This window comes from Ambystoma mexicanum, chromosome 6p, assembly GCF_040938575.1.
Source record: "Ambystoma mexicanum isolate Mex_15411 chromosome 6p, UKY_AmexF1_1, whole genome shotgun sequence".
Classification (NCBI taxonomy): domain Eukaryota; kingdom Metazoa; phylum Chordata; class Amphibia; order Caudata; family Ambystomatidae; genus Ambystoma; species Ambystoma mexicanum.
Genome location: NC_090935.1, coordinates 646,347,794 through 646,360,360, shown reverse-complemented (window position 1 = coordinate 646,360,360; position 12,567 = coordinate 646,347,794). Strand labels below are relative to the sequence as shown.

The following is a 12,567-nucleotide window of genomic DNA, read 5'->3' as shown; positions in this document are numbered from 1 at the left end:
GAATCTAAGCAGATACAAGCATCAGAAATACGATTACGGTGAGTAATGTATCCCATATTTTTTTTTTTTTTTTTTCACTTGGGCAATTTTTGCCCAGATGCTTATAACATGCCAAACTGCACTGGTCATGGTGCAATGGTTTTCCAATATATCCCAGTGTTTTTAGAAATGGGGCAAACTTTTCCCTAGGGCTAATACTGTGCAACTTTGCACTTGCACCAGTGCAAAGTTTCTGTATTCTGGCACCAGAATTGTAAACCGAGACCTGCATTTTAAACACTGATCCCTCCAGCAGGTGTATTAGTCGGTGGTGCCATATTTACCGCAAGGCTGATCCCTCCCCTCCCCCGGGACAGCCTGAAGAGCTGGGCTAGTGGCAGTCAATTCATGCCTGACTTATGACAGGCGTTGCCTCGTCTCTCCTGCCATCTGAAAGCGCTATCCTATATGGAAATTGGGATGTTTAAACAGTCCCTATGAAGGGGCGATAGAACTGTGGCTTTGTAGGACACTTGCCAGGCAGAGGAGAAAGAGAGATCATAGTGGGCCAGGTGTCGGCTTGCAAGCACTATGAAGTGAAGCCCCACGGAGCGCTAAAAATCTCACACCGGGACGATAAGTGGTAGGGCTTTATACCTAAATTTGAAAGAAGTGTCCAGAAATACGCAGCTTAAGCTCATACAGTTTAAGTATGTCCACAAGGTGTACTTGACGACGGCAAGGGTAATTGTAGTCTCAATTATATAGCGCCTTTTACCATTACTCTAGTCTCCCGCACTTGTGATGGGAACGCTCTCGGTGGCCGCAGTATAGAGTATGGGAAATTCTCAGAGGTTTAGAATGTGTGTGCATTTTGGCCACGCTAAGAAATTAGGTGGGCTGGCCGGACTCCTGTAAGCATTCCAAGAGGTCAGGCATGTGGGCGGGTGCTGAGGGAGGTCACGAGTGTGTGCGAGTGCAAGAGACTCGTTCTGTGTTCAGCTAGACCGAAATTGTCGTAGGTTGTCGCTGTATCCCAATGGCAGAGGTGTTGAGGCAAGTCTGGGTTAAGTGGGCTTAAATACATTAAGTGTCCAGCTGCACAAATTCTCCTCGGATAGCCCGGCTGTTTGTCCGAGGTGCAAAGGGGTTCTGCAAATGTCCTCCATATGGTGTGGGAGCTGTCCGCACATACAGCTCATGCGCCAGCGTGTTGTATCATACCTGGTGGACGCGACAGCCTGGAACTTGCCGCTTGACCATGAGATCTTCATACTGGGCGCATTACCTAGAAAGAAGGGCGGAAAAGTGATCAGAACATTCAATGCGCTAGGGTTTGTTTTAATGAAGCACCGAATTGTTATGACTGAAAGAGTTCCAACCTGCTGGCTTCAGAAAATTCGATGTCCGATTTATTTAGATTGTCTACAGCTGAGAAAGATTTGCACGCACAGTACGCTTTAAGAGAGTGTTTGCAGTATCTGTACTCAGAATGGGCCGAGGTGCTAAACCTATTGAAATACCCGTCAGACCTGATGCAGCCTTAATTTCTAATTCATCTTGTAAGTGATTTCCATCTGGCTCACACCCAAGTCACGCCCAGCATGCAGTGAGCAAATGAAACCCTTATTTATGTTATCTATAAATTCAATATTCTGAACGATATACCCAGGGCTGTACTGGCCCACCGGGAAACCGGGACTTTCCTTGGTAGGCCACAGGGAATATGGCCTCTTTTCTAGCTTGGGTGACGTTCTGGTCTTTGGGTAAGGATACATAATTATGACGAACGAACATCTAGGTCAGCCTGGGTAGTTTGCTAACACACTGGCTTTGGCTGGTGCATTTCTTTTCTTCTGCTGCGCGCCTAGGCATTTGTGAGGGGCACAGCCCGGAAAACAACAAACCGCACGTGCCCCTGCTGCAGCCAGACTGTCTGCTGTCTGTGCTCACATCACATGATGTGCACATTGCGTAGGAGCAGAGCACAGCCCGGGCGACAGTTCTGACCCTGTCTCTGTTAGTGCTCAGGCCAGCTAAAATCATTTGATTATCCAGGTGAGGTGCAATCCGTGCGATTGCTAAATATATAATCTATTTAGCAATGGCATATATTTTTCTATTTTGGACTATACATTTAGAGGCTCTGCTATTGCCAGGTCGGCTGCCTGCATGCTGATGTTCTAATAGAAGGATAAAACATTACGTGGGTGCCACTAGATTTATGTAGAGGGCTGGTGCAATGATGGGAAGGAGGAATGACGTATAGTCATTTTGTGGAGGGAGCCCAGTGCCAGTATTTTAAAAATTGAGATGGGGCTGTAGCAGTCTGCACTGTGCCTTGCATAATTGTGCACAGCGCCCATTACTTAATAAAATGCCAGACTAGTTGCAGGGCGCAGCATGTTAGGTTTATATTTGCCTAATTAGGAGGCGCATAAGGCTCGGGGGTAGGTCAGTGGCCATTAAAAGGCATAGATTGGCAACACTGATCAGTGCCGGCGCCCTGCATATTTGAGCCTGATTCACAAGCGTTTTTTAATGGTGTACTCCCAGTAGAAAATGCTCTGTGAATTGGCCCAATTTTTTTAAAAACAACAGTTATGGTACGATATATAAGTACGCCAGGAAGGCCTACTTTAGTCAGCATGCTACTAGATTTATGAAGTGAACACGTTTGAGACAGGTTACTTGCTCGTTTTATTGGTTATTTCTGACTGGGCCAACAGCTGTCACTTTCTGTAAAAAAGTGGCCTTCAATAGCTTGCTCAAAGTAAAAGACTGCACTTTTCTTGTGTCGATTGATGTGCCCCTATTTTTGCCCCTCTCTGTATATGCTGTAGGCGCAGTCTCCGGGCAAACAGTTAACCTAATTACCATAGAAATAATCTTACAGTAGTTATGGAAACGCAACCGAAGCACACATTCTTTGACTCGGGAGAATTGCTGCAAAAAGGTGCGCACTTCAGGGGAAAAAGCATTTGCAAAATGTGCCACATCAAGTTGCTGGGCAATCGTGGGAGGGTGGATGGGTGAGTATTTGCCATTCGCCATTCTTCTGGGTGAAGACGGTGATAGAATTTAGCTAAAATTAAAACATCCGCTACCCGCACCTACCACGTCTGTCTAGAAGCAGGTGTTTGACCTCAGGGCCAGGCCACTATCTTCCCCATCTAATTTAAAATGAAGGAACCTGCAGAATGGGTTACATTTTGTTCGGTGACCGCCCCCCCCCCCAATTCAATCTGTGGTATGGGCTTAATTTAGTGCCAGTGCTAGATGAATGCAAATATTTAATCATTAGGCATGTTTATATCTAATCAATGAATTTGAATTGAATTTTCTGTTATAAATCCCTCCTGATGAGCCCAAAGATTTGGTGAAACACGTGTAGAGGGCACTACTATTTAAGTACAATTTTTGGAGGATCATTTTTTGGAATAAAAAAGCCTCATGGTACAACAAACATGATTTTTGGAACATCATTTAACCTATAGTTAGCGTTAACTTTAGGTGGGCTAGAAGGTGACTTTTAAAATTCTGTTCTTCATAAATTGTGACACATTCGGCAGTCTGAGTGTTACTAGTCGCCACCAAGCAGCACCCAAATTACCTTTATCAAAATAAAAACACTGTCAACCAAAGACCAATTCGCTATCAATTGTATTTCACACTGCAAATGTATAAACGAATGTCGTTATATATCTTGATTCTTTTGCCAGGCGAATTGGATGGTAGCCGGACCGTAGGTCCAATTTGCTCAAGACAGTGGCGCCTGTCAAGTCTACGATTAGCTCGTCCACTATTGGTGTTGTCTTTCTCGCCCTATTGCTACGTTGGGAAGGCACATGTCGATGTATATGTGCACCGCTTGTGGCTCCTTAGGCTTTGCAGTTACCACCATGGGGGATACCCAGGGTGAGGGCCCGGTGGCCTTTTCGATGATTCAGAGGTCCTCAAACTTGTTCTGTTTGGCTTCTACTGCGGCCCTCATGTGGAAAGGGACCCTTCGGTGTCGTACTGCTCTGTTCTTTCGTGAGGTCGATGTGGAGCTTTACTGTCCTTCCTTTGAGGCATCCAATGCCTTTGAATAGCTTTCTGTGTTTTGCTAATAGGTGATCAATTTCCTTTGACTGGATTGCTAAGTTGAACTGTATGAGTTCTACTTCTGCCGTTGGGTAGCTGAGCGATGTCTCAATTCCTGCGTTGACTACATAGATGCGAGTCTTGCAGCTCTTTCGATGATTTGGGAGAGCAGTTTTGAAATACCCCACGAATGGAAGGGGGTTTTTACAGCCATATGTGAATAGCTGCACGGGGTTCTGCCGTAGGGGTGGTCTGGGGTCAAGCTTGTCAAACCTTGTGGTCGGCATTACGTTCACTCTTGCTCCGGTGTCAATCATCATCGTCACTGGGATGTCTCCTACGGCGAAGGTGCAACTCTGGCCTGATCTGCTGTCATTGGTCTACTTGCCGTGTGTTGGTTTGACTGCCGATATCATGTGGATCTTTTCTCACCTGGGGTTGTGGTGCCGGTTGCCGTGACTTGGGGACTGTTCCCTGTTCGTTGTCGCTACTGCTGCTGTTGGTGTCGTCTCCCTTGATTGCTCGGGCTCGTCCTTTCCTGGTCTCTCTGGTTCTGTCCGGTTGTCTCTGCTGTTGGCAGTCGGGTTGTCTTGGACAGAATGTCTGAGAATTTCGGGGCCTCGTGTCGCTCCTCCATCCTGTGGAGCCCTGTCCGGGGCCTGAGAGGCTGGAAGGGTTGCATGAAAGGTCCTTGCATGGTTTTTACCCACGTGTTGGTATTGGGATTATGGCCCTGCTGCCGCTGCGGCGTTGCTGTGGGGTCTTCTGCCATGTTGTTTCATGCACAGAGTGTTCCTGGTAGGCGTCTGTCTTTGCACCATTGCTTTAATTGTTACTACCCAGTAGTGCTGCTGGGTTGGTGGTCTAACCCAGTGGCTCTGCATGGTCTTAGGTGGATGCAGTCTCAGTTGGCCAGTTAAGGGAGGCTTTCTGCTGGTGGGGCCACTGACAGGGGCTTGGGCCCAGCGCTGTGTGGTGACAGATGGCTGTGGGGGCCTGCGGGCCAGAGGCGTTGTCCTGGGATTGTTGGGACTCCTTTAATGTCCTTGACGTGAGTATTTCGGCATGCAGAGTGCCTCCTGCCACTGACGCCGTGCCCCTTTTGTGTTCCGCAGCTTTGCACTAGGGCTGGGAGATCCAACTTGTGATTAGAGCGCAGGAAGAGAGGGGATGGTGTTTGTTTTTTTTTTTGCTGGGCGCAGCACAGGTTGCCCACTTCGTGTTTTGTTCTTTTTCTTTTGATCCCTCGTGGCGTTCCACCGACGCCCAGGCACCTGATACGGTGGGTGCGACACGAGTCAGCGGGACCTGGAGGTGCCTGGGGTGCTGTGTCGGGACGTTGCTGCTCGCCGTTGTTTGGTGTATCACTGCCGCCCAGGCACCTTGTTCAGAGAGCGCAACACCAGTCAGCAGGCCCTGGGGTGCCTGGGGCATGATGTAAATTGGCCTGGTCTGCCACCGTGGTTTGGGGGCTGTGACGGGTGGATATCTGTCCCCCACCTTCGTCGCCAGTGTGATGCGGACTCTCAGTGCTCGGGGTCTGGGCCAGACCTGGACTGCAGGGCATGTGTCGAGTAGGCGGTGCAAGAACGACAACGACACTGACACTAGTGCTCTGGTGTCACAGCGTAGACTGCCTTTTGCGGGCTTTCTCGCTTGCATTATTGTCTTGCCCACTGGTGTGTACCCACATGGATTGCATTGAGCGCCTGGGCTGCAAGACCGTAGATAACGCCATGGGTTTGGTTAAAACCACGTGCATGGATGGTGTGCTTTGGCCCTAGCGCCTCACTGTGGAGAGCTGCAGTTTGCTTTCTTTGAAAGGTATAGATGAGGGAGAAAAGAAATAGATCTGTGAGGTGGTTTGCTGAGGTGCTGAATAGCCGAGAATAGCGTTATGTGACAAAGGGCACATTTTGCCAGCAGATAGGACACATCTCTCCAACGAGTCCCGTTATAGGAGCTGACACTTGTCGGAGAAAACTGCCAGAACTATACACTTAACAGTTCTGCTTCAGATTCTAATAAAATAGCTGCTCATTAGTCATGAATGGCTGTCAACAAAAACCGGTGGAAAAACGGATTAACAGTGCAGCGTGAGGCCTTACTGGATGGGCATTGCTCAAGCAGCTGAGGCTCAGCTTGGAAGGTTCTTGGGAGGGGTTGGGGGGGGGCTATGGAGGCACTAGCGGGCAACATGGTCCTGGTTCCGTTAATTGTAGAGTCTGTGAAGAGGATAAGAAGGTAGGCGAGCTGCCACTGAGCGTAATACAAGTTTTTACATGTCCCGCCGGAATCCACTGAACTAATCCATAGTTTAATCTTGAGAGTGCATACAATGTCCTCATCGGATTAATTCATTGACGTTCAAATGGTGCTGGCTTCTGTCACTGAGGTCCTTGGGGACATGTAAGGACATGTCTGTGCTTGGCCCGCACCCCCAGCGATTCGTTTGCTCCCACCATCCCAGAGGCTCCATAATGAAGTGCCCCGGGACTTCTATTTTGTTGCCAGAATTTAAGGCACATCTATTAAAGTTGTCCTAAAGACCGTGCTTGCTAAATTCACAGGCCTCTCTAACTCTTCTCTCCTCCCACTCCGAACCCCCTCTCGCCACCCCACCTTTCAACTAGCAGGGCCACATGCTTTGTTGCAAATCCTTTTTACACTCTTTCACTTTGTTGAAAGAAAGCCATTTCCAATAGCAAGCTGTTTTCGTTGTGGCTGCAGCAGACGCAGAAAAGAGTGTGGGATTGACAGTTTTCACTGAAGTTTCGCTCCCGTTATACGTTAATCGGTTCATCAGCCCTTGCTTTTAAAGCTTTAATGGTACGTTAACAGGCTTTTCTACTCTGCCAAATGACCACAGTAGTCAGTGGCATGTTTTGGCTTTCTGCTGCCGTAGCCCAAATAAGTGCAAGCACCCCCACCCCACCCCCCAATTTTACTCCACCTCTGCCAGACTCTGAACCGTCTCCAGATTCCGCCCCTTCAACAAACTCTGTCTGGTTACACAGAGGGACACAGGAGAGGTACTGCTTTACAGGATGGCGGCCGGAGAAGGCCGGACGGTGTCTAGCAAGTCAGGTGGTGCAGAGGGTGACATGATGGCATAGGTGTTGAGGAGGAGAGACTTATTGACTGCAGACTGTCATCAAAGACACATGATAAATCCAGCAGGGATGACATTTGCCTGCTTAGCACTGAGCAGCTTCTGTAAAGATGGCTGAATGGATATCTTTACGGGACACCTTTACAGCTGTGAACCAGGGTGTACCTTTGGCACACAGTTTTTGTTCTCACCCCTCTGTGGCTTTGGGCATCCTTTCACAGGATTCTCAATGCACTCGAGGCACCGCCGTGGCCATTACCCTAATCAAGGGGACCAGCACCCCCGCCAACCTGGGTATTCCAAACACCAGCCCCCCATAACCTTATCCATTTGACAAATACCCCAGAGGGTATTGGCCACCTCCAACCCAACTCTGGCCCATCTCCCACAGGAGCCCCCCACATCCAAACTGGCCGCGCCGTTCACTTTCACCACAGCCCCAAGGCCCATCCCAGGCACCCTATCGCCACTGCATGCCAATCCCACATGGAAACTGGCATCTAGACTCCTTGACAATTGCTAAATAGCACTACTTCATGTACTTAGCCCTTAACTCAGTCAACCCTAACCCTTACCCTAATTTCTTTCAGGGCCCAACAGGAGCCACTATTGTCTACAGGACAGTACGCACATCGCAGACCAGGACCCCACATGGGGCTAGAGACTTTTGACAATAGGTAAGAGGCACCAATCCTCTTCACACATAATCATGACTTACTAGCCCGACCACTACCTTGCTAACTTTACTCTGTTCCTTCTCTTCTCTCCCTCTACCTTGAATGAATATGCCATTGCATCTAATGTATGTGCTATGTTATTTTGAACCACATGCTTAACCAAATTCAATTCACTTAAACACCACGATTTATGCTCTAATACAATCTGTCACAAATGTCACAAATCACACACCTCGCATGATCTTTGAATCTTCATCAGCCTTGATAAAGACCCACGGGTCGAAACACGTGTCGGCTGACAAACAAGGCACACAATTGCCTTTAAGTGTATTCAATGCATACTGAATAAAAGCAAAAAACAATCCAGCACTAGCACAAATAAAAGCGAAACCTGTATCGCATTAACTACTGTGTTAGAACCATTATTTTTAAACCACTGAAGCAAGATAACCAGGAGAAAAACTTCCTCTCAACATAACAATTTGGGGTGCTGGCTAAACCCCAACAGCTCCTGTGATCTTGCAACACGAGAACTGTATCAGTCTTGAACAACAACAGAGCCTAGCACAGGCTGTTTACACACCTAGAGCCAACCACGGACTTATGTATATGTACACTATGTCCAGGAAATTAGGGGATGGTTTCCAACAAGCCATACGCATGAGCCGGATACCGAGGATTTTTCCAGAAAAGGCTGCATGCCCTGACTGGGCTTGGGCTTCGAGGAATCAACAGTCCTTGGCAGAGGTGGGGAGCCATGTGAGGCAGAACTGCTCTGCCTCCAAGATGGTCCACTGTCTCAGAAGATTACCAACCAAGTGCCGACATACTTTTAAAGAACCCAACAATGGGAAGCTAGCTCTTCTCCTTCTCCTCGATCTCTCCGCGGCTTTTGATCTGGTCAACCACCAAATACTCTGCCAGCATCTCAAATCCGCAGCCCACTTCTCCGACTCTGCCAATGCCTGGATCCACTCATTCCTGAGCAATAGATCCATGAGGGTCTTCTCACCGCTGGCATCAGCGGATCCCTCCCCCATTCACTGTGGCGTTCCTCAAGGCTCGTGTGTATCCCCTACGTTGTATAACGTATTCACCAAGCCCCTCTTCGATGTGCTTGACTATCTGGGTGTCTCCTACACTAACTACGCGGACGACACCCAGATACTCATCCCTATCACAGGAGACTACACAGCTGACACCAAAGCCCTTAACGATGTTTAATCGGTCATCCAGGCCTGGATGGCACAGCACGAACTTTGCCTTAACGATGACAAGACTGAGCTCTTACTTTTAGGATCAAATCATCGGCTCAACAAATTAGACCAAACCTACAAGTCCTTCATTATTGACGGCAATGACATTAAAGTCTCCAAAGATACTAAGACGCTAGGGGTCTATCTTGACTCCTCGCTTTCTCTGAATAGGCAAATAAATGCAGTTAGGTCAGCTTCGGCCTATACCTGCAAACTTATCACTGCCTGTAGACCCTTCCTAAACTCCACCAACTGTATCACACTCGCCAGAACTCTTGTTATGGCCAAAATCGACTACTGTAGTGCTCTCTACCTAGGGACCAGTCAGTCTAACCTTAATAAATTGCAAACTGTACAAAATAATGCCTTAAGGGCAGCCTTAAACATCCCGAGACGCTCTCAAATCTCCTCCGTCAGATTGGACTTACGCTGGCTCCCGGTAAAACAGAGTATTGCCCTGAAAACCCTAGCTTTGACTCACAAATGTCTGAACAATAACGCCCCACCTTACCTGTCCACTCGCTTCTCACGCCACACCTCCACTCGACCTACCAGAGCAGCCCAAACTCACAGCCTCATCGTGCCTAGATGCAAACTCCAAAAAGCTGGTGGGGTGAGCTTCCCCGTCCTGGCCTCCAAACTCTGGAACACCTTGCCCACACCTATCAGAATTGAACCATCATTCCACTCCTTCAAGAACAATGCTAAAACATGGCTGCTCTCCCAAGACTCATGAGACCTTGACACAGTCCAGACTCCATGTGGGGTACAGAACTGAATATACATTTTCTCTCTGCTCTGTCCCTGTATTGTACGCTGTTAATGGTACCCTTCGGTACATGTATATATGCTGTATATTTTTGTAACTCACTGTAACTACTGCTCTTTGTAACATGTTTAAGTGTATGCGCCCGGTTGCCCCTGGGCCTGGTTTTTTGCGCTTTATAAATAAAATCAAATCAAACCAACGCTTGCATTTTAAATTTCACAGGAACAAACCAGTACATGAACAACCAACCCGCAGTGTCAGAAAAGAAAATCCTTGCAGGGGAGGTTATTTTGACTACAAGCGCAGGAATCTGAAAGACACTAATACTGTTCTGCAGGTGCAGCTTAATTAATTTGAGCAAAGCGTGCCCAATTTATGCGTCAGTCAAGATTCCAAACACATGATGCAGACCGACCGACCGGCCTTCCTGCAGCGAAGGCGAGACTCTCCAAGATCAAAACAATGACTGAAAACAAACCGATTTGGGGTCATTGACCCCAGAATCTCACAGGACACTTACTGTTAAAACGTTAGCCACGGAGTAAAAATATGGTCAAACTCCAATATCCATAATGAACTAATCCTGCACACTGACCCATTAGACTGTGCCTGCGCTCTTCACACAAGGCGCCTTTTACTTCTGTAGCCTATGCTGTGAGCGTGTACAAGGCACTGTCCTCTCAAGCGCCGAGCCTGTATGCTTCACTGCACATGCCCTGACTGTAGTAAAAACGAGTGCTTCCATTTTGTAATGCATTTCATTTGCATAGATTTTGCCAAAGAACCCCCACTTTGTGGGATACTGTCCGTTTTTATTTTGTATTAATAGTCTTGCTGACGTAAACAGGATAGCTTTATCCATTATATATAGGAATTCATGGATCATAATACACATTTCTAAGATTGCTATTTAAAATACCATGAAGCCAACACTGATTCATACAATACAAGCTGTCCCAAAGCCCTGTTAAAAACCCCAGGAGAGTAAAGGCTACCATGCCGACAGACCAGTGCTCATACTTGGCAAACCTTTTTCTGTAATTTCCAAAGGTTAAGCACTGAAGCATGCATAATATGGCTTCCTGCTACAGTTGCAAGGGATCCAGCCACAAAATGGTTAATGTGGAGATTGGATTCCAAGTGTACCTCATGTCGGACGTTATTGCACTGCATAATCCAGGAACAGAAGGATTAGGATTATTCAATCACCTGCAAAATCCAGTAGACATTGATTGGGGCAAAGAAGAGTCCAGCTCTGGCATGTCGGGTACTAAAAAACCGTAGCTGAACTCAATAAATATTTCAAGAACAAAACCAGCATAGTTTTGAAATATACAATGTCTTCTCCTAGGTGTATTTTAGAGGAGAGAGCATTAACCATTCTGTTTCCACGCCGAGGGAGGTGCACATTTTGAGGCTTGCCTTCAAGCAACATGTGAATTCAGTTACCGCAAAGAAATACCTAGGTGATGTGCTTATGACGTACACGCCAGACCACAAAATCCAACATGAGTTATCACAGGCAAAGAATGCCCGCTTGGCAGAAGGTGTAAACCGACCCTTGTGGGTATAAACCGGGAGCATATGCCTCAAGATCTTGTCTATGAAAGCAATACAAATCCAGAAGAGGTGGCGATTTAGGAAATGCCTTGTTAGTCAGTGGTTTCCTAAGTGACAAGATGCAAAAGCGACAGAGTCTTATTTACAACACACGTTTCCTCTGGACCTACATGTGGGGTTCCTGCTGCTGCACTCCTGCTGAGCTGACATCCACCCAGGAAGAGGGTTGCTGCTCGAGGTCCCCTCTGCGTTGCGGCTGCTGCCGCTCTTACCTCCCCTCCCACCAGCACTACATCAGCAATCACGTGAGGGATCACGTGTCCCCCTATATGCCATTTGTCCACTCCCTGTCAGAGGGCAACCCTCTAAGGTGCCTCATTACCATCCATTGCCTTCTATACTCGAGTCCCTTTATCTTCTCTCCTTCACTCGTCATGCCTACCCTTATCCCGTCTAGCGTCTCCCACCATTCCTCCTCTCAGCCTTAATCCACCCGCACCCATTCCAATCTCTTCTTTCCTTCCGTCTCTTCCGACTGCCTCCCCGCTATCAATCTTGGTTTTCTTAACACTCTGTTCTTGATTTCTTTATGCGATTTAACCTTCATTTCCTCTGGCTTACCGAGACCTGGGTCACTGCCAGCAATACTTATGCCCCTGCCTCTCTTCACACTTCTTCCACTCACATCTTCCATATCCCGCTCCCCTCGGGGTGGGGTCGTGGTACTGGAATTCTCTTGAACTCTTCTTGGACTCTTTTACCTCCCCCTTCTTGTCTTCCTTCCTTTACTTCTTTTGAGTACCATTTGTTCTCTTTTTCAAATCCCTTTCCTGTCTCATTTCTATTTCGGACCTCCTGGCACATCTACTGATTTCACTGACCATCTTGATTCTGTTCTTTTTCTCTTCTTCCCTCCCCTTCATCCATCTTTCTTCTTGGTGACTTTAATCTTCCACTTCTTACCACTTATATCCAATGTTCCCTTCTGTCACTCATTGAATGTTATCACTTAAACCTCCTTTCCTCACCCCTTCCCATAAATCCGACTCCTGCCTTGACTGCATCTTTTATTTGTTCCGTTTCTTAGGCACCATCTCTGCTCATCCCCTTTACACTTTGGATCACCTT

At 47.5% G+C, this 12,567-nt stretch overlaps 1 protein-coding gene across 2 annotated transcripts in view; it reads left to right on the top strand.

The window, feature by feature from the left end:
• The window catches only part of FCHO2 (FCH and mu domain containing endocytic adaptor 2), a 1,284,287-nt gene that overhangs the window by 136,545 nt on the left and 1,135,175 nt on the right, over positions 1-12,567 (top strand). The window contains exon 1 of one of the 2 annotated variants that reach the window (XM_069627507.1): positions 7,789-7,854. The exons of the other annotated variant lie outside the window; for it this stretch is intronic. The gene's annotated coding sequence lies outside the window, so the exon portion shown is untranslated. Of the gene's footprint in view, positions 1-7,788; positions 7,855-12,567 lie in introns of those variants that run through there. 2 annotated transcript variants of the gene reach the window in all.